The sequence below is a fragment of the Hemiscyllium ocellatum genome, chromosome 32, assembly GCF_020745735.1.
Source record: "Hemiscyllium ocellatum isolate sHemOce1 chromosome 32, sHemOce1.pat.X.cur, whole genome shotgun sequence".
Classification (NCBI taxonomy): Eukaryota; Metazoa; Chordata; class Chondrichthyes; order Orectolobiformes; family Hemiscylliidae; genus Hemiscyllium; species Hemiscyllium ocellatum.
This window is the reverse complement of record NC_083432.1, coordinates 51,304,080-51,325,751: the sequence shown is the minus strand read 5'-3', so window position 1 is coordinate 51,325,751 and position 21,672 is coordinate 51,304,080. Positions and strand designations below refer to the sequence as shown.

The window sequence follows — 21,672 nt, the reverse complement described above, 5'->3', positions numbered from 1 at the left end:
TGTTGAATTATTTAGTTTAGTACAGAGATACTGAGCAGCCCTGACATCAGGTTCTCTGACTATTCCAAACCTGGCAGCGGGAGGATATGGGAAATGCCTGAATAACGGTTGGTTGGAAGGCTGAGGCCTGGCTTACAGATGGAGCAATTCCTAGAAATGTTGTAAATTGGAGATCAAAGTTGGAATGTAAGGGGCCCTTGTGAAAATGCTGTGGTAAAGGCTCACATGGGAAGTTCCCTCCATAGCCTAAGTGCTAATAATCGGCAGTGGGAATGCCAGGAATCGAGCCAGAGTATGAACATACTTCAGCTGCTGTTACCTCCATGGTGCCGGGGACTGGGCCTAAATATTCATTGGTGGCAGTGGCAAGGTTCCCTACATGAAAGGGAGTTCTGCACAGATCGTGTACATGAGGAAGGTCCTGTACATCATGAGGGTCCCACACATGAAGAGTCATTACCAAATAAAACACTGATATTAAGCTGCAACTGAGCTAGTTCTGACTTTTTTCTTAATTGCTTGAGTTCTTATGGATGCTGCAAAGGATACCTCGCTCCCTAGAGCTATCTGTTATTCAATTAATTGCCTGACACCTGTATTTACAAGCAATTTCTGTAATGTCACAAACCTGTGTACAAATAACAAGCATGAAGTATTAACCGATGTATACCTGGGATTGAATAGAGGCTTTAGCAATGGACATATTGAGGGTAAATGCTGCTAAAGATTGAAATGAAGATATTGGTGAACAATCCCACATACAGCAGCTGGTCATTTCTCAAAGTATGTTTTCATTCACGCACACAGTACATGCTCAGTGTGGGATATTGTGCTTTCCTGACCCCAGCCCTGCCCTGAATTTCTGACCTGGGCATTATTTTCAGAATCATTGATTTAAATGTTGCAATGAATTTGTCAAAGAAGAACAAAGAAAATTACAGCACTGGAACAGGCCCTTGAGCCCTCCAAGCCTGTGTCGGTCCAGACCCTCCATCTAAACCTGTCATCTCTGTTCTAAGGGTCTGTATCTCATTGGTCCCTGCCCATTCATGAATTTGTCTAACCACATCTTAAATGATGCTATTGTGTCCACCTCTACCACCTCCGCTGGCAACATTTACCGGGCACCCACCACCCTCTGCGTAAAGAACTTTCCCCTGCGAAAGAATATCTCCCCTAAAAGAATATTTCCCCCTCACTTGGAAGTTGTGGCCACTAGTAATTCTTAATATGTTCACAGATTGAGATGTGTGGGGACCATGACATCAACAACCCCACCCAGTTTTCCCCAGGTCATCCATTCATGTTCCCATGCCATGTCCCTGTCTCCTCACCCCGGTCTCCTTGGTATTTCCATTTCCTCCATACTGTGTCCCTCTGCCCTCTCAACTCTTCTTTGGTGATGTGTCCTTTGTACCAAATTACGATTCACACTGAAGTGAGATTGAAACAAAGTTGAGTTTATCCTTTGGCCTGGTTCATTGATCACTGATCACCCTTTATTGCTCTCCTCCGTCCCCCAAGATTGCTGCAATTCCTGACTGGTGGGTGGATGCAAGAGATGAGTGCGTCTGTGAACACTGCTTATTTGGCCTTTTGCTAAGTTCTTGGTTGTGCTGGGGCACCCTAGCCCAAAAGGTTAACCTCCAGTGGGCTGATTGATAACATCGGGGCCGAGGCAGTTCAGCCTCTTGAACGTGCTCAATATGATTATGGCTAATCTCATCTCAGCCTCAACTCCACTTTCCTGACTACTCCACAGAAGCCTCCAACCTATGTCTAATTAAAGATCTATCTCCTCCTTAATTTACTCAATGTCCCACCATCTACTTTGGGTTAGTTAATTTCACAGATTGATGACCCTTTGAGGGAAGTAATTTCTCTTCATCTCTGTTTTAAATCTGTTACTGTTTATCCTAAAATGATGACTCATTTTAGATTGCCCCACATGAGAAAATATTCTGTGTCAATCCCCTTTAGCACCTTATACCCTGTATATTTCAATTAAGTTTACTCTCATTCTTCTCGGCTTAAACTGCTCAATTTCTCTTCATAAAAGATAAGTGTCCCCTCTTTGGAATCAATCTAGTGAATCTTCTCTGAACTGCCTCCAAATGAACTACATCCCTCGTCGAGTAAGAGGATGAAAACTGCTTGCTATGTTCCAGATATGGTCTCAGTTTTGCCTTGTACAGTTGCGGCAACACTTCCCTACTTTTATACTCATACCTTCAGCAATAAATGCTAAAATTCCATTGTCTTGTTACCTGCTGCATACTAGATTTCTGCTATTCATGTACTCAGAAACCCAGAGTCCTCTGCACCGAAGCACACTGAAGATTTTCTTCATTGAGATAATAATTTACCTTTCTATTCTTCCAACAAACTTCGATAACCTGTCACTTACCAACACTAAACTTTATCTGCTAAATTTTGGCCCGTTCACCTAATTTATCCGTATGTATTGTTTCTTTATTCCGACTTCGTTCTCACCTATTTTAATTTCATCTGCAAATTTGGCAATAGTCTTTCCATCTCTCCATCCAAGTTGTTAGTTTGGGGCATAACCACACATTCACCTATCTGGCGAGCTTTCTGTCTCAGGAAAGCAGATTAATTTGTTAATTTTGTACTCAATGACCAGAAACATCCTCTGATTATTATTAATATATATCTGCCTTTAATGTAACGAAACACCCCGAGATGTCTTCTAGGGGTGTTAGGAAGCAAAGTTTGTCACTGAATCTCATAAAGCGTGTTTAGGGTGGATGGTGAGAGGTTGGTGAAAGAGAAGTGTTCAGCATCTTAATGGAGAAAGAGAGTCATGAGTGTTTAGGAAGTGAATTTCCTACTTCTACACATAAGGCATGGCCAACATTGTCAGAGCAATTAAAACTCAGGATACTTCATACCAGAATTAAAGGTACATAAAAGTTTCAGAGGATTGTGGGGCTGGAAAGGATTATGGAAATTGGGAGAAATGAGGCATTTAGGGAATTTGCAGACAAGGATTTAGTGTCGGTCAGTGAAGACAGATTGATGGATCAACAAGCCTCAGTTACATCAAGACATATGCAACGGATGTTTTGATGATCTTAGGTTTATGGCGAGTGGATTGTGGGAGGCTGAGCAAGAATGCATTTGATTAGTCAAATCTAAAGGAAACAAAAGATTGAAAGGTGGCTTCGGCAGCAAATGAGCTGAGGAAGGGGAGAGCGAGGTAATGTCATGGAGGTGTTTAGTGATGATGTATGTGATCTGAAGCTCAACTCGAGTTCAGTTTTGACATCAAGGTTGCATTGATGGATTTGGGAAGAAAGTAGGTTTAAAAATATCAGTGAGATTGAGGGATTTGGTGAGTAGGTGATTGATGTTATTAAAGCAGTTTAGTTAAGAACAATAATGGAGATGGTGAGGTCAGTCTGGTGCAGTCAGTGTATGTATGAATACAGGCATTTTTACTTTCAGATTATACCACTAAGAGGCAGTATATGGGTGAGAAGTATGAGAACAGTTCCTGATGGATAACAGTGCAGGAACAGAAAACGAAACATTGCCAATGATCCTCAGCTTGCCAGCAGATAGATATGAAAGGAACGAGATGAGAGCAGTTCCACCCAGTGGACAACAGTTAAAAAAAAATGTTGAAAAGGATTATGTGGTAACCTTGCCAAAGGCTGCACAAACATTGAGAACGACAAGTAAACATGGTTACCCTTGTGACTGAATGTCATTTGTGACTTTGTGATAAATGGCAGAGATGGCAAACTAATTAGAAGGATTCAAACTGGGAAAGGTGGGCACAAATTGAGGAGGAGTCAACAAATTCAGACAGGCTGAAGGTTAAATATGGAAATTGGGAGAAATGAGGCATATGGGGAATTTGCAAACAAGGATTTAGTGCCGGTCAGTGAAGACGGATTGATGGATCAGCAAGCCTCAGTTACATTCTAATTCTTTACTCAGAGAGTAGTAAGGGTATGGAATGCTTTGCCTGCAATGGTAGTAGATTCGCCAACTTTAAGTACATTTAAGTCGTCATTGGACAAACATATGGACATACATGGAATAGTGTAGGTTAAATGGGCTTCAGATTGGTGCAACATCGAGGGCTGAAGGGCCTGGACTGCTCTGTAATGTTCTATGTATGGAGTCATAGAGATGTACAGCACAGAAACAGATCCTTCGGTCTAATTCATCCATACCAACCAGGTATCCTGAACTGATCTAGTCCCATTTGCTAGAATCTGGTCCATATCCCTCTAAACCCTTCCTATTCATGTACCTATCCAGATTCCCAAGAAATATTGTAATTGTATCCACCTCCACCACTTCCTTTGGCAGCTCATTCCATGCACACACCACCCTCTATGAAAATGTTGCTCCTCGGTTCCTTTTTAAATCTTTGTCCTCTGACCTTAAACCTATGTGTTCTAGTTTTGAACTCCACTACCTGGGTAAAAAGACTTTGTCTATTCACTCTATCCATGCCCCTCATGATTTTATAAAACTCTAAGGTCATCCCTCAGCCTCTGATGCTTCACGGAAAAAACACATTCAGCCTCTCTCTATCGATCAAACTTTCCAATGCTGGCAACACGCTTATAAATCTTTTCTGAACCCTTTTGAATTTAACAACATCTTTTCTATAGCAGAATTGAACTCAGTATTCTAAAAATGGCCTCACAAACGTCCTGGACATTTGAAACATGACAACACAACTCCTATACTTAATACAGTGACCATTGAAGGTAAGCATACCAAAAGCTGCCTTCACCATCCTTTCTACCTGTGACTCCACTTTCAAGGATCTATGAATCTGCACCCCTAGGCCTCTTTGTTCAGCACCACTTGTCAGGGCCCCACCATTAACTGTATAATTCTGCCCTGAATTGCCTTAATAAAATGCAACACCTCAGATTTATCTAAATTAAACATCATCCGCCACTTATTGGCCCACATGATCAAGGTCCTGTTGTGTTCTGACTTAACCTTCTTCACTGTCCGTTACACCACCAATTTTGGTGTGACCTGCAAAGTTACGTACCATACCTTCTATGTTCTCAACCAAATCTTTATATAATTGACAAAAACAGTGGACCCAGCACTGATCCTTACAGCAAATCACTGGTCACATACCTCCAGTCTGACAAACAGCTCTTCACCACCATCCTTTGTCTCCTACATGTAAGCCAATTTGATATGCGATTGGCTAGCTCCCCCTGGATTCCATGAGATCTAACCTTGCTCACCAATCTTCCATGTGGAACCTTGTTAAAATGCTTGGCTGAAATCCATATGGAAAATGTCTATCACTCTGCCATCATCAATCGTTTTTGTCACTTCTTCAAAAACTCAATCAAGTTAGTGAGACACAATTTCCCATGTACTATCCCTAATCGATCCTTCCATTTCCAAATGCGTGTAAATCATGTCCCTCAGGATTCCTTTCAACAACCTACCTGTCACTGATGTTCGGCTCACTGGTCTATAGTTCCCTGGCTTTCCTCATCACTTTTCATACGTAATGGCACTACCTTAGCCAACCTCTAGACTTCCGGCAACTCACTCATTGCTTTTGATGGTACAAATATCTCAGCAAGGACCCAGCTAGCACTCCCCTAACTTCCCATCAAATTCTGGAATACACCAGATCAGGTCCCAGGGATTTATCCATCTTTTCGCATTTGAAGGCATCCAGCACCTGCTCTTCTGTAATATGGACACTTTTCAAGATATCACTTTATGTTCCCAAGTTCTTTAGTCCTGAGCACCAACTCCATTCTTCCCCCTTGTTCCCCTAAAGCTGAGCTAGACTGTTTGCAACCACAGTACTTCTTTCATGCCACACTGTGCTTTCAATGCCACTTCCGTTCTATCACCAAGGCTCCTTACTTCACCTCTTTGTGATCATCTTCTCCTCCCCACCTGAGCTCTGAGATTTCCTGCTGAGGTTCTCATCTATACCTTGGTGACTTGCAGACTTGCCAATTCCAAAGTTTTCCTCCTGCTCTTCCTACCAGCCTCCTGCTTTGCATCATCCTGGAATGACAGACCTGCAGTAAGAATTATCCCAATACTCCTGCACCCTTACACTTCCTTCAAAGCATTGTAACTTTTCTTTGTGTTCGGAAGTTATTATTTGAAGGCGGTGTATTCCACTTCCAAAAGCAGAAATTGCTGGAAAAGCTCAGCAGGTCTGACAGCATATGAGAAGAAAAAGAGTGAACATTTCAGGTCCAGTAATCCTTCAGCAAATGCTGCCAAACCTGCTGTGTATTTCCAGTAATTTCTGTTCCTGATTTCCAGCAGCTGTAGTGCTTTGGTTTTTCTTTGGTTTAGCATTCTAGATTCATTGGATACATGAAAATCATTTTCTTCATCTCATTTCTGGTACTTTTACCAATTGCCTTAGATCAGAAATCTCAGGCCACTGATCCTCCTGTCACTGGAAGCAGTTTCTCCTTTATTCTTTCAGAATTCTTCATGATTTTGAGCAGCTTTGTTAAATCTCCTCTTAGACATCTCTTTCTGAGGAGAATGATCCCAGCTTCTCCAGGCTCTCCACATTCATTGGACCATTTCAGTAAATCTCTGATATCCTTTTAAAAGAGTGACACTCAGAATTTGTCTAAATGTATTTATTCATGGGATGTGGGTGTCACTAGCTAGGCAGCATTTATTGCTGATACCTAATTGCCCAGAGGCCAATAAGAGTCAATCACATTGCTATGGGTCTGGAGTCACATATAAGCCAGACCAGGTAAGGGTGATACTTGCCTTCCCTAAAGGGCATTCGTGAACCAGATGGGTTTTTCTGACAATCAGCAATAGTTTCATGGTCATTATTAGACTTTTGATTCCAGGTTTTTTAAAAATCGGCTTCAAATTGCATCATCTCTGGCATGACTTGAACCTGAGTCCACAGAGCATTACCTGGGTCTCTGGGTTAACAGTCTAGTGATAATGTCACTAGGCTATCGCCTCCCCACAGAATTGAACAAAATCCTCCAGATGAAGCCAAACCAATGTTTTATAAATATTTGTGACTTTCTGGCTCTTACATGCCACTTCAGATATTCACAGACATTGTTATACACAGACTCCAGGCGACATTTCCCAATTTGCTCTGGTTTCAAACTAGTTACTCAAGTTGTGAAGCTGCTGGTGGGGAGGGATGAACTGGCTTCCCTTTGGTAGCGTCAACAAAGTTATTTTAAGACTGTATTTCTTCCTTTGTGGGTACCTTTCTTGCAGATCTAATGAACTTGCATTTTAAAAGGAGCCAATTTAACCAGGCTGCCTTAAGTTCATAAAGAGTGAGTTTATTAATTATTAAACATGAGAAGATTTAGTAATACAACACACACATGCACAGAGTATGACGACAAGGTAAGTCAGAAGCGATAAAATATCATTGCTATTTAGATTGGCTTCTGCATTATTCACATTGAGCGGTTGGTTATACTTTGTGGCCATTGCAGTGTATGTTTTCTGGAGCATTGATGTTGGTGGTTGAAAAGTTGACTTCAGATTTATTAGTTTTGCAGCATGCTAGAGATGATGGGGCTCTCATTCTTCTTTACTGTGACTTCAGGATTCAACATTCAGGATGAGAGTCCTTTTGTTGGTTTGTTTCCTTTCGTCTATCTTAATAACAAACTAGCTACTGGCACTCTGTAGGAGCAGGTGTAGGCCTTTAAGCCTCTTGACTCAGGACATAATTTGGAATATTGGACTGGGATATCAATATCATAGAAACGTAACTCTGGGAAGGGCATGACTGGCAGTTTGATGTTCCAAGGTATAGATACTGTCGGAAGGTAGAAACGGAGGAAAGAGAAGCAGGCGAGTGTATTTTTTGTTAGGGATAATGTTAGAACATAGAACATAGAAAAGTACAGCACAGAACAGGCCCTTTGGCCCACGATGTTGTGCTGAGATTTAATCTTAATGTAAAATATAGTAACTTAACCGATGCACCCCTCAACTCACTGCTATCCATGTGCATGTACAGCAGTTGCTTAAATGTCTCCAATGACTCTGCTTCCACCACAACAACTGGCAACGCATTCCATGCATTCGCAACTCCCTGCGTAAAGACCCTACCTCTGATGTCTCCTTTATACCTTTCTCCTAATATCTTCAAACTATGACTTCTCGTACCAGTCAATCCTGCCCTGGGGAAAAGTCTCTGGCTATTGACTCTATCTATTCCTCTCATTATTTTGTACACCTCGATCAGGTCTCCTCTCTTCCTCCTTCTCTCCAGAGAGAAAAGTCCGAGCTGAGTTACAACTGTACTTAGGGAAGATATTCCTGGGAGAACATGCAGTGAAGCAATTTGGGTGGAATTGAGAAGTAAGAAAGGGCTGATCACCACCTTGTGCTCCCATGAGGAGGTTGAGCAGTTAATCAACTTTATCTATACATTCCAACCTGACCTCAAGTTTACCTGGACCATGTCAGACACCTCCATCCCCTTCCTGGATCTCTCCCTCTCCATCAACTGTGACCGACTCAACACTGACATCTTCTACAAACCCATTGATTCCCACAACTACCTGGACTACATCTCCTCCCACCCTGCCTCCTGTAAAAACGCTATCCCTTATTCCCAATTCCTCCGCCTCTGCCGCATCTGTTCCCAAGAGGACCAGTTCCACCACAGAAAGCACCAGATGGCCTCCTTCAAAGACCGCAATTTCCCACCCACATGATCTCAACGCATCTCATCCACCTCCTGCACCATCACCCTTGAACCCCACCCCTCCAACCGCAACAAGGACAGAACTCACCTTCCACCCCACTAACCTCTGTATACATTGCATCATCCTCTGCCATTTCTGCCACCTACAAACGGACCCCACCACCAGAGAGATATTTCCCTCCCCACCCCTATCTGTGTTCCATTAAGATCATTCCCTCCATGACTCTGTCAGGTTCACGCCCCCCACCAACCCACCCTCCCCTCCCAGCATCTTCCCTTCCATCGCAAGAATTACAAAACCTGTGCCCGCACTTCCCCTCCTTACCTCCGTCCAAGGCCCCAAAGAAGCCTTCCACAACCATTAGAGTTTTACCTGCACTTCCACACACATCATTTACTGTATCTGTTGCTCCCGATGCGGTCTCCTCTGCATCGGGAAGACAGGACGCCTCCTAGCAGAGCGCTTCAGAGAACATCTCCAGGACACCCGCACCAATCAACCCCACCGCCCCATGGCCAAACATTTCAACTCCCCCTCCCACTCTGCCAAGGACATGCTGGTCCTGGGCCTCCTTCATCACCACACCCTAACCACTTGATGTCTGGAGGAAGAATACCTCATTTTCTGCCTTGGCACCCCCCAACCATGCGGCATCAATGTGGATTTCACCAGTTTCTTCATTTCCCCTCCCCCCACCTTATCCCAGATCCAACCTTCTGGCTTGGCACCACCCTCATGACCTGTCCTACCTGTCCAACTTCCTTCCCACCTTCCCAATCCACCCTCCTGTCCAACCTATCACCATTTCCCCCGCCTTCATCTACCTATTGCACTCTCAGCTACCTTCCCTCTAGCCCCATCCCCCCTCCCATTTAGCTCTTCACCCCCTTGGCTCACAAGCTTCATTCCTGATTAAGGACTTTTGCCCAAAATGTCGATTTTCCTGCTCCTTAGATGCCGCCTGATTGGCTGTGCTTTTCCAGCAACACACTCTCCACTCTGATCTTCAGCATCTGTGTTCCTCACTTTCTCCGACCTGATCACCTTATTGGTATTGTTCAGTAAGCCCCCCAGTATTCAACATGAAATTGGGAAGTAAGTTTCTAAAGAGACTTTAGGTATCTGTAATAACAATAGGGTTGTAATGGTAAGGGATTTCAACTTTTCAAAGATGGACTGGGGCTGCTGTAGTGTTAAGGATTGGATGAGAGAAGTTGAGGCTCTGGCCGAGAAAAAGGAGGAGGCAAATATAGACAGCTGGGATTGTATGAAACCCTAGAGGCATATATGGGCAGTAAGAATATACTCCAAGGAAATCAGGATGGCAAGGGAGACATCAGATAACTTTGGCAAATAGGGTTAAAGAGAATGTACAAATAGATCAAGGGCAAAAGAGTAACTGTGGAGACAATAGGGCCTCTTAAAGATCAACAAAGCAGTCTGCGTGAAACTGCAGGAGATGGGTGAGATAATAAACAAATATTTTGTGCGAGAGAACTTGGATACATAAATAGTGAAATCTTGAAAAGTGTCCACAATACAGAGGAGGAGATCCTTGATGTCTTAAAATGCATAAAGGTGGATAAAACCATGGAACCTGATCAGGTGTATTCCAGAATTTTGTAAGAAATTAGGGAAGTGATTGCTAGGACCCTTGCTGAGATATTTGTATCAGCAAAAGCTATGAGTAAGGTGCCGGAAGACTAGAGGTTGGCTAATGTGGTGCTATTATTTAAGGAAAAGCCAGGGAACTAATAGACCAGTGAACTTGGTAATCTTGGTTAGCAAGATTAGATCCTATAGGAAAGATATTGTTAATTTTGAGTGGGTTCAGAAAAGATTTACAAGGATGTTGCCAGGGTTGGAGGATTTGAGCTATAGGGAGAGACTGAATAGAGTGGGGCTATTTTCCCTGGAGCGTCGGAGGCTGAGAGATGACCTTACAGAGGTTTATAAAATCATGATGAGCATAGATAGGGTCAATAACCAGGTTTTTTTCCCAGGTTAGGGCACTCCAAAACTATAAGGCGTAAGAGGGTAAGATTTAAAAGGGACCTAATGGGCAATCCTTTCACACAGAGAGTGATGTGTGTAAGGAACAAGCTGCCAGAGAAAGTGGGGGAGGCTGGTCAGCGACAACTTTAAAAGGCATCATGATGGGTACATGAGTAGGAAGAATTTAGAGGTGGGGCCAAATGCTTGCAAATGGGACTAGATTAATGTAGAATATCTAGTTGGCAGGTATGAGCTGAACCAAGCGGCCTGTTTCCTTGCTATATAGCTCTATGACTCTAGTACAGGCCTCCTCAATCTCTTGTCAATAAGCAGCTCCACCAAAGCAGAAATCAGTCTGGTGCACCCTATACATCCATAAACAGGGAAGGGGACTAAAACAGGGCGCAGTGATCTACATGAAGTTTTATCTGTATGCTGTGCAATTAAAGCCAGGCTTCTTTGCTCCTGTACTCAGATCTACAGGCAGTTAAGGTTAATGTATTATTTGGTTTCCAAATTGCTTGCTACATCTACAGGTTAGCTCTTAGTGACTTCTGAACAAGGACACTTAGGTGTCTTTTGATATCAACATTTTTCAATCTGCCACCATTACAGAAATAATCTTCACCTTTGTTCCTCCTCCCGAAATGGATAATTTCACACTTATCCACATGATATTCTATCTGCCATTTCTTTTCACATTCACTCATCCTATTTAAATCGCTTTAAAGCCTCTGCACATCCCCCACAGCTCACATTCTCATCAAATTCGATTCACTCTGCTTGATATCAAGAAGCAACTGGAGGCAATAGATACTGCAAAGGCTGTGGGCCCTGACAACATTCTGGCAATAGTACTGACTACTTGTACTCTAGAACTTGTTGCTCCCCTAACTGTTCCAGTACAGGTACAACACTGGCATCTACTCGACAAAGTGGAAAATTGGCTTAGTATGTCCTGTACGTAAAACGCAGGACGAAACCCATTTAATTACTGCCTCATCAGTAAGATGATGAAAGTGTCATTAACAGTGCTATCAAGCAGTACCTGCTTAGCAATTACCTGCTCAGTGACATCCATTTTGGGTTCTGCCAGGGTCACTCAGCTCCTGACCTCATTACAGCCTTGATTCAAACATGGATAAAAGAACTGAAATCCAGAGGTGAGATGAGAGTGTCAGCTCTTTACATCCAGGCTGCATTCGACTGAGCGTGGCATCAAGGAGCCCTAGCAAAACTGGAATCAGTGGGTATCAAGGTGCAACCTCTGCAGTTGGTACAGTCATACCTGATGTAGAGAAAGACGGTCATGGTTGTTCGAGGTCAGTCATCTCAGCTCCAGGACATTTATGCAGGAGTTTCTCAGCATAGTGTCCTCGGCCCAACCATCTTCAGCTGCTTCATGAATGATCTTTCCTCCATCATAAGGTCAGAAATGGGGGCATCCACTGATGATATTGCAACGTTCAGCACCATTTGCTACTCCTCAGATACTGCAACAGTCCGTATCCAAATGCAACAAAATCTGGACAAAATCCAGGCTTGGACTGACAAGTGGCAAGTAACATTCATGCCACACAAATGCTAGGCAATGACCATCACTGATAAGAGACAATCTAACAGCTCCATAACATTCAATGGTGTTGTCATCACTGAATCTCCCACTATCAAAATCCTGGGAATTATCATTGATCAGAAGCTCTACTGGACTCACCACACAAATACTGTGGCTACAAGAGCAGGTCAGAGGCTAGGAAATACTGTAACCAGTAACTTACTGCCTGTCTGCCATCTCCAAGACACAAGTCAGGAATCAGATTGAGCACTCCCCACATGTCTGGATGAGTGCAGTCCCAGTAACACTCAAGAAGATTTACACCACCCAGGACAAAGCAGCCCACTTGATTGGCACAAAATCCACACTCAGTAGAACCAGGTGTACTAACTACAAGATGCATGCTGAAATTCACCAAAGATCCTCAAACAGCACCATCCAAACCCATTGTCACATTTATCTTGAAGGACAAGGGCAGCAGATATATGGAAACACCACCATCTTCAAGTTTCCTTCCAAGCCACTCACCATCCTGACTTTGAAATATATTCGCCATTCCTTCATTGTTGCTGGGTCAAAATCCCGGAATTCCCTCCCTAATGGCATTGTGGGTCAACCCACAGCAGGTGGATTGCAGCAGTTCCAGAAAGCAGCACACCCCCACCTTCCAGGGCAGCTAGGGATGGGCAATAAATACTGGCCTAGCCAGTAACGTTCACATTCCACAAAATAAAGTTTTAAAAATTTCCTGAAAACTTGGAAATAATTAATTTAGTCTCTGCATCCAAATCATTGATGTAGATTGTGAACATTTGCGGAGCTAGCAGTAAACCCTGCAGTACCCCACTACTAACAACCTGCCATTTTGTGAATGATTAGTTTATTCTTGCTCTTTGTTTTCTATCTGTTAACCAATCCTCCATCCATAGTATACAAGGAACCTCGATAATCCAAATGACACAGGTGAGGAGTATTCTGTTCGGATAATCGAATGCTGGATAACACAGTTTAGCCAAACATTGGGACCTTGCGATCTTACTGGATAATCTGAAATTCAGATAATCGAGGATCCTCTGTATTTCCTGCAGTTCCCTGTACTTTAATTTACTTTATTAACCTCCTGGTGAGGCCTTACCAAAAAAACCTTCTGAAAATTTAAATGCTCCACTCCACTGCTTCTACTTTATCAATGCTGCATGATATCCTTAAAACATTTGTCAACCGTGATTCCCTTTTCATATTTCCATGTTGACTGTCTAGTTTTACCTTTTAATATTTAAATATATAGTCATCACATCCTCTAAAATAGGTTCTAATTGTCTCCTAACTACTGTTACCAAGCTAACAGCTGGGTTGAACTCAACTCCCTCTGTTCCTCACCTCTTAAATACTGGTGTTATATTTGCTACTTTTCAGTCCACAGGAATGTTCCCAGAGTCTATAGAATTGTGAAAGCTAACTACCAATGCTTACAATATTTCACTCACCACTCTGAAATCAACCTTATTTGGTTCAGGTGTTATGGATCAGACCAAACCCTGTTAAAATAATATTAAAAGGATAGCCTCAAACATAACTTTTTCTTATTTTATAGGCAAATGCGAGGTGTTGCATTCCAGTTCGATTGGCCAAGCTACCAGCATTGAAGCTAAACAGACTTTATTCATACACTATAGTTAAAAGACAATAAAAGAACATAGAAATTAGAATAATTTAACTCTATTGGAAAACTTGACAGAATAATAGATTATTTAACTACTAAACAGTATCAGTAACATCCTGAACACATCCTTGGCAGTGGCAAATTCAGTAAATAGATTGTCTCACATGCAATTCTAACAACAGGAAAGAACCCTCAGCTTTTAACTGGAACAGAGAGAGGAAGCACAGCTTCCACATCCAGCTTCAAGATTTGAGCAGCAACTACAAACTAAAACTAAAAATCCTGGTTCTGTAGGAGTATTCATCTCACCCATTCAGGCTATTGCTTTTGTTCCAACTTTTGAAAAAAAAACACAAGGCCTCACAAGCCATTTACTTTCTTGGATTCAAATAGATAGCTTGGCACTTCTGTCTTAAAAGTTCTCTTCAAAAAAAACAGGACAAAATCTACCTCTTAAAGTCAGAGTATCATCACATAGCGAATTAGCAATGTAATGTCCGGTTGGCTTTTCAAGTACTATATCTCTGCTAATTTCTTTATATATAGAAGTATATAAAATTATGAGAGGCATTGATAAGATGGATAGTTGGAGTCTTTTTCTAAGGGTGCAAGTGTAAAGTACTAGAGAGCATAGGTTTAATGTGAGATAGGTAAAGTTTAAAGGAAATGTGTGAGGTAAGGTTTTCACACAAATGATGGTAGTTGCCTGGAACTTGTTGCCATGAGAGGTGATAGAAGCAGATGTGGTAGCAAATTTTAGGAGACATTTAGACACATGAATAGGCAGGGAATAGAGGGACATGGACAATGCGCAGGCAGATGGGATTAGTTTATAAATAAATCATGATTGGTGTAGATATAGTGGGCTGAAGGGCCTGCTCCTGTGCTGTCCATGTTCTATGTTCTAACCACTTCTCCTTGACATTCAGTGTGGTTAACGTTCAATGGGGTTACCAACACTGAATCCCCCACTGTAACATCCAGGGGTTACCAGAAACTCAACTGATTCATCACATAAACGCTGGCTACAAAAGCACATCAGAAGCTAGGAGTACTGTGACCGATAACTCTCTACATAGAACATTACAGCGCAGTACAGGCCCTTTGGCCTTCGATGTTTCACCGACCTGTGGAACCAATCTGAAGCCTATCTCTCCTACACTATTCCGTTTTCATCTGTATATTTATCATTTAAATGCCCTTAAAGTTGACAAGTCTCTACAGTTGCAGGCAGTGCATTCCACGCCACTACTACTGTCTGAGTAATGAAACTATCTCTGACATCTGTCCTATATTTATCATCCCTCAATTTTAAAGCTAGCCATCACCATCTGAGGAAAAAGGCTCTCACTGTCCAACCTATCTAACACTGATTATTTTATATGTCTCAATTAAATCATCTCTCAGCCTTCTTCTCTCAAGTCCTTCAGCCTTTCTTCATAAGACCTTTTCTCCATACTTGGCAACATTCTAGTAAATCTCCTCTGCATCCTTTCCAAAATTTCCACATCCTTCCTATAATGCGGCGACCAGAACTGTACACAATACTCCCAAGTGCAGCTGCACCAGAGGTTTGGACAGCTGCAGCATGACCTCGTAACTCTGAAACTCAATCCCTCTACGAATAAAAGCTAACACACCTTAACAACCCTGCCAACCTGGATGGCAACTTTCAGGGATCTACGTACATGGACACTGAGATCTCTCTGCTCATCTACACTACAAGAATCTTACCATTAGCTGAGTACTCTTTATTGCCGTTGCTCCTTCCAAAGTGAATCACCTCACACTTTACCACATTAAACTCTGTTTGCCACCTCACAGCCCAGCTGTGCAGCTTATCTATGTCCCTCAGTAACCTGCAACATCCTTCAGCACTTTCCACACCTCTACTAACCTGAGTGTCATCCTCAAATATACGAACCCATCCTTCTACGCCCTCATCCAGGTCGTTTATAAAAATGACAAACAGCAGTGGCCCCAGAACAGATCCTTGTGGTACACAACTAGTAACTGAACTCCAGAATGAGCATTTCCCATCAACCACCACCCTCTGTCGTCTTTAAGTTAGCCAATTATGGAATATAGGGAGAACTAGCCATTTGGATACAGAACTGGCTCAAAGGTAGAAGACAGAGGTGGTGGTGGAGGGTTGTTTTTCAGACTGGAGGCCTGTGACCAGTGGAGTGCCACAAGGATTGGTGTTCGGCCCTCTACTTTTTGTCATTTACATAAATGATTTGGATGCGAGCATAAAAGGTACAGTTAGTAAGTTTGCAGATGACACCAAAATTGGAGATGCAGAGGACAGCGAAGAGGGTTACCTCAGATTACAACAGGATCTTGACCAGATGGGCCAGTGGGTTGAAAAGTGGCAGATGGAGTTTAATTCAGATAAATGCGAGGTGCTGCATTTTGGGAAAGCAAATCTTAGCAGGACTTATACACTTAATGGTAAGGTCCTAGGGAGTATTGCTGAACAAAGAGACCTTGCAGTGCAGGTTCATAGCTCCTTGAAAGTGGAGTCATAGGTAGGTAGGATAGTGAAGAAGGGGTTTGGTATGCTTTACTTTATTGGTCAGAGTATTGATACAGGAGTTGGGAGGTCATGTTGCAGCTGTACAGGACATTGGTTAGGCCCCTGTTGGAATATTGTGTGCAGTTCTGGTCTCCTTCCTGTCGGAAAGATGTTGTGAAACTTGAAAGGGTTCAGAAAAGATTTACAAGGATGTTGCTAGGGTTGGAGGATTTGAGCTGCAGGGGGAGGCTGAACAGGCTGGGGCTGTTTTCCCTGGAGCGTCGGAGGCTGAGGGGTGACCTTATAGAGGTTGACACAATTATGAGGGGCATGGATAGGATAAATAGGCAAAGTCTTTTCCTTGGGGGGTTGGGGAGTCCAGAGCTAGAGGGCATAGGTTTAGGGTGAGAGGGGAAAGATATAAAAGAAACCTAGGGACAACTTTTTCACACAGAGGGTGGTACGTGTATGGAATGAGCTGCCAGAGCATGTGGTGGAGGCTGGTACAATTGCAACATTTAAGAGGCATTTGGATGGGTATATGAATAAGAAGGGTTTGGAGGGATATGGGCTGGGTGTTGGCAGGTGGGACTAGATTGGGTTGGGATATCTGGTCAGCGTGGACAGGTTGGACCGAAGGGTCTGCTTCCATGCTGTATATCTCTATGACTCTAAATCACCCTCAACCCATGCCTCTGTATTTTGTACAATAGCCTACGGTGGGGAACTTATCAAGGGCCTTACTGAAACCCATTTACAGCACTTCAAATGATTTACCTTCATCCACCTGTTTGGTCACTTTCTCAAAGAACTCAATAACGTCTGTGAGGCATGGCCTACCCTTCTCAAAATCGTGTTGATTGTCCCTAATCAACTTATTCCTATTAAGATGATTATAAATCCTATCTCTTATAACCTTTTCCAACCCTTCATCCACAACTGAATTAAGGCTCACTCGTCTGTAATTACCAGGGTTGTCTCTACTCCTCTTTTTGAACAAAGGTACAACATTTGCTATCCTCCAATCTTCTGGGACTATTCCTGTAGACAATGACGACATAAAGATCAAAGCCAAAGGCTCTGCCATCTCCTTCCTGGCTTCCCAAAGAATCCTAGGATAAATCCCATCCAGTCCAGGGGATTCACACTGTCCAGAATTGCTAACACCTCCTCCTTGTGAACCTCAATCCCATCTAGTCTAGTAGCCTGTATCTTAGTATTCTCCTTGACAGCATTGTCTTCCTCCTGTGTGAATACTGATGGAAAATATTCATTTAGCGCTTCCCCATCTCCTCAGACTCCACGCACAACTTTCCACTACTATCCTTGACTGGCCCTAATCTTTCTCTAATTATTCTTATATTCCTGATATATCTCAAGAAATCTTTAGGGTTTTCCTTGATCCTAGCTGCCAACGACTTTTCATGTCCCCTCCTGATTCTTCTTAGTTCTCTATGAAGGTCTTTCCTGGCTAACCTGTAACTATCAATCACTCACCTGAGCCTTCATGTCTCAATCTAACATAAGCCTCCTTCTTCCTTTTGACAAGAGATTCAACTTCTTTAGTAAACCACGGCTCCCTCATTTGACCACTTCCTCCCTGCCTGACTGTTACATACTTATCAAGGACATGCAGTAGCTGGTCCTTGAATAAGCTCCACATTTCAATTGTGCCCATCCCCTGCAGTTTCCTTTCCCATCCTGTGCATCTTACATTTTGCCTAATCGCATTGTAATTGCCTTTCCCCCAGCAATAACACTTGCCGTACAGTATAGACCTATCCCTTTCCATTGCCAAAATAAACATAACCGGATTGTGATCACTATCACCAGAGTTCTCACCAGTCTCCAAATCTAACAACTGGCCAGGTTCATTATCCAGTACCAAATCCAATATGGCCTCGTCTCTTGTTGGCCTGTCTACATACTGTGTCAGGAAACCCTCCTGTACACATTGAACAAAAACTGACCCATTTAAGGTACTCAAACTATAGTGTTTCCAGTCAATATTTGGAAAGTTAAAGTCCCCCATTACAGCTACCCTGTCACTCTTGCTCCTATTGAGGATCATCTTTGCTATCCTTTCCTTTACATCTGTAGAACTATTTGCAGGCCTATAGACAACACCTACAAGGGGCGACCTCTCCTTTCCTACTTTTAACCTCAGCCCATGCTACCTCAGTAGACGAGTCCTCAAACGTCCTTACTACCACCATAATACTATCCTTGACTAACAATGCCATGGCACCCCCTCTTCTACCATCTTCTTTGTTCTTGGTGAAATATCTAAATCCCGGAACCTGTAATAACGATTTCTGTCCCTGCTCTATCCATGTCTCCAAAATGGCCACAACATCGAAGTCCCAGGTACCAACTCATGTTGCAAGTTCGCCCTCCTTATTCAGGTTGCTCCTGGTGTTGAAGTAGACACACTTCAAATCACCTTCCTGCTTGCCGGTGAACTCTCGCAACCTTGAAATCTCATTTCTGACCTCACTGCTCTCAACCTCCTGGATACTGGAGCTACAGTTTAGATTCCCATCTACCTGCTGAATTATTTTAAAACCTCCCGAAGGGCATTAGCAAACTTCTGCCCCAGGATATTGGTACCCCTGTGGTTCAGATGTAGACTATCCTGTTTGTAGAGGTCCCACCTAGAGTCATAGAGATGTCCACCTACCCCAGAAAGAGTCCCAATTATCCAGGTATCCGAAATCCTCCCTTCTGCACCATTCCTGTAGCCACATGTTCAACTCCTCTCTCTCCCTATTCCTTGCATCGCTAGCAGGTGGCACAAACCAGAGATAACAACTCTGTTTGTTCTAGCACTAAGCTTCCACCCTAGCTCCTTGAATCTCTGTCTTAAATTCCCATCTCTCTTCCTAAATATGTCGTTGATGCCTATGTGGACCACAACTTGGGGCTGCCTCCCTTCTCCCTTAAGGATCCCGATAACGCGATCCAAGACATCATTTATGCTGGCACCTGAGAGGCACCACACCAACTGTGAGCCTGTCTCGTTCCCACAGAATCTCCTATCTGTCGTCCTAACTGTGGAGTCCCCAGTGACTAATGCTCTGCTCATCTCCCTCCTTCCCTTTGAGCAACAGGGGCAGATTATGTGCCAGAGACCTCTACACCATGGCTTTCCCTGGTAAGTCGTTTCCCCCAACATTATTGAGCGCCAGTATTGAGGGGAACAGCCACAGGCGTTCCCTGCACTGCCTGCCGGTTTCCTTTCTGTCTCCTGACCTGACTTCCAAAGCCTGTCCACCGTCTACAAGACACAAGTTGGGAATATAAAGGAGTACTCCTGACTTGCCTGGATGGATGCAACTGATGGGCGGCACGGTGGCACAGTGGTTAGCACTGCTGCCTCACAGCGCCTGAGACCCGGGTTCAATTCACGACTCAGGCGACTGACTGTGTGGAGTTTGCACGTTCTCCCCGTGTCTGTGTGGGTTTCCTCCGGGTGCTCCGGTTTCCTCCCACAGTCCAAAGATGTGCGGGTCAGGTGAATTGGCCATGCTAAATTGCCCGTGGTGTTAGGTAAGGGGTAAATGTAGGGGTATGGGTGGGTTGCGCTTCGGCGGGTCGGTGTGGACTTGTTGGGCCGAAGGGCCTGTTTCCACACTGTAAGTAATCTAATCTAATCAGTAATCTAATCTAAAAACTCTAATAGCACTCAAGAAACTTGACACAATCCAGGACAAAGTAGCCCACTTGATTAGTACCACATACACAAGCATTCACTTCCTCCACAGCCACTGCTCAGTATCTACATGATGCAGAAATTCACCGAGGATCCTTCAACAACAACTTTCAATCTCGTGACCATTTCCACCCAGAAGGACAAGGGCAGCAATTATATTGGAACACCACATCTGGAAATTCTCCTGCAAGCCGCTCACAATCCTGACTTGGAAATATATCACTTTTCCTTCACTGTCGCTGGATCAAAATCCTAGCATTGCAGCACCTGGGTTTCGGTAGTTCAAGAAGGCAGTCCACCAGCTTCTGGAGATCTGGGTGTATTAGTACATGAATCATATAAGATTGTTGGCACAGCAAGTATTTAAGTGATGGATTGGAATTTTGTTGTTTATTGCAAAGGGAATGGAATATAAAAGTAGGGGTGTTTGGTACAGTTGTATTGGCTGCCTTATCTATAAAAGGATATAAATGTGTTAGCTGCAGTTAAGGGAAGGCTCTCTTAACTAATTCCTTGAATGAGGAATTTATATGAAACTACTAAATAGGAACAGAAGTCAACTGTTTGGACCCTTGAGCCCAGTCCACCATTCAATAACATAATGGCCGATATGTTTGTATTTCAAATTCCACATTCCCATTTGCCCCGATAATCTCCACCTCTTGTTAGGTAAGTAAATCAATCAATATATTTAAAAAATGTTTCCTGACCTGCCTCCATTACCTTCTGAGGCAGAAAATTCCAAAGTTGCATGATCTTTTGAGAGAAATAAATTCTCCTCATCTTTGTTCTTAAAGGGTCACTCTGAATTTGAAAATAGTGCCTCCTAATTCTAGACTCAGCCACAAAGAGGGGACATCTGTTTCACATTCATCTTGTTGAGACCTCTCAGGATCTTATGCACTTCGTCCCTTTCTTTTTATTTTGTTCATTCACAAAATATAGGTTTCTTTGGCTGGGCCAACATTTGTTGTCCATTCCTAATTGCCCTTGAAAAGGTGTTGGTTAACTGCTTTCTTGACCAGCTGCAGTCCTCATGCTGTAGGTTCACCTGTTAGGCTGTTAGGGATTGAGTTCCAAGGATGGATTTTAACCCAGCGATGGTGAAGAAACAACAATAAATTTCCACATCTGGATGGTGTGTGGCTTGGCAAGGGACCTGCAGATGATGGTTCTCCCTTTTGCTCTTAACAGCCTCAACTGTTTTACTCACATCTCCTCTCTTTTTGTCAACAGCATAAACACTATCAATTTCAGCTCCTTTAGCTTCTGAAGAAGGCACATATTAGACTCGAAAATGAACTCTTTCTCTCTCCACAGATGCTGCCAGACCTGCAGAGTTTCTCCACCACTTTGTTTTTATTTACTCACCACAGAATTCCTAGCCCTTTTAGAATTCAATAATGGTAATGTCAATAAAGATCAACGGGAGATGGCTGGATTCTTTCATCAGAGATGGTCATTGCTATGCACTTGTGTTGTGTGAATGTTACTTGCTGTTTATCAGTCCAAGCCTGG

General features: G+C 43.1%; 1 protein-coding gene across 1 annotated transcript in view; it reads left to right on the top strand.

Annotated features, from left to right (window-relative positions):
• The window catches only part of cdk12 (cyclin dependent kinase 12), a 63,795-nt gene that overhangs the window by 2,037 nt on the left and 40,086 nt on the right, over positions 1-21,672 (top strand). The window lies entirely within an intron of this gene.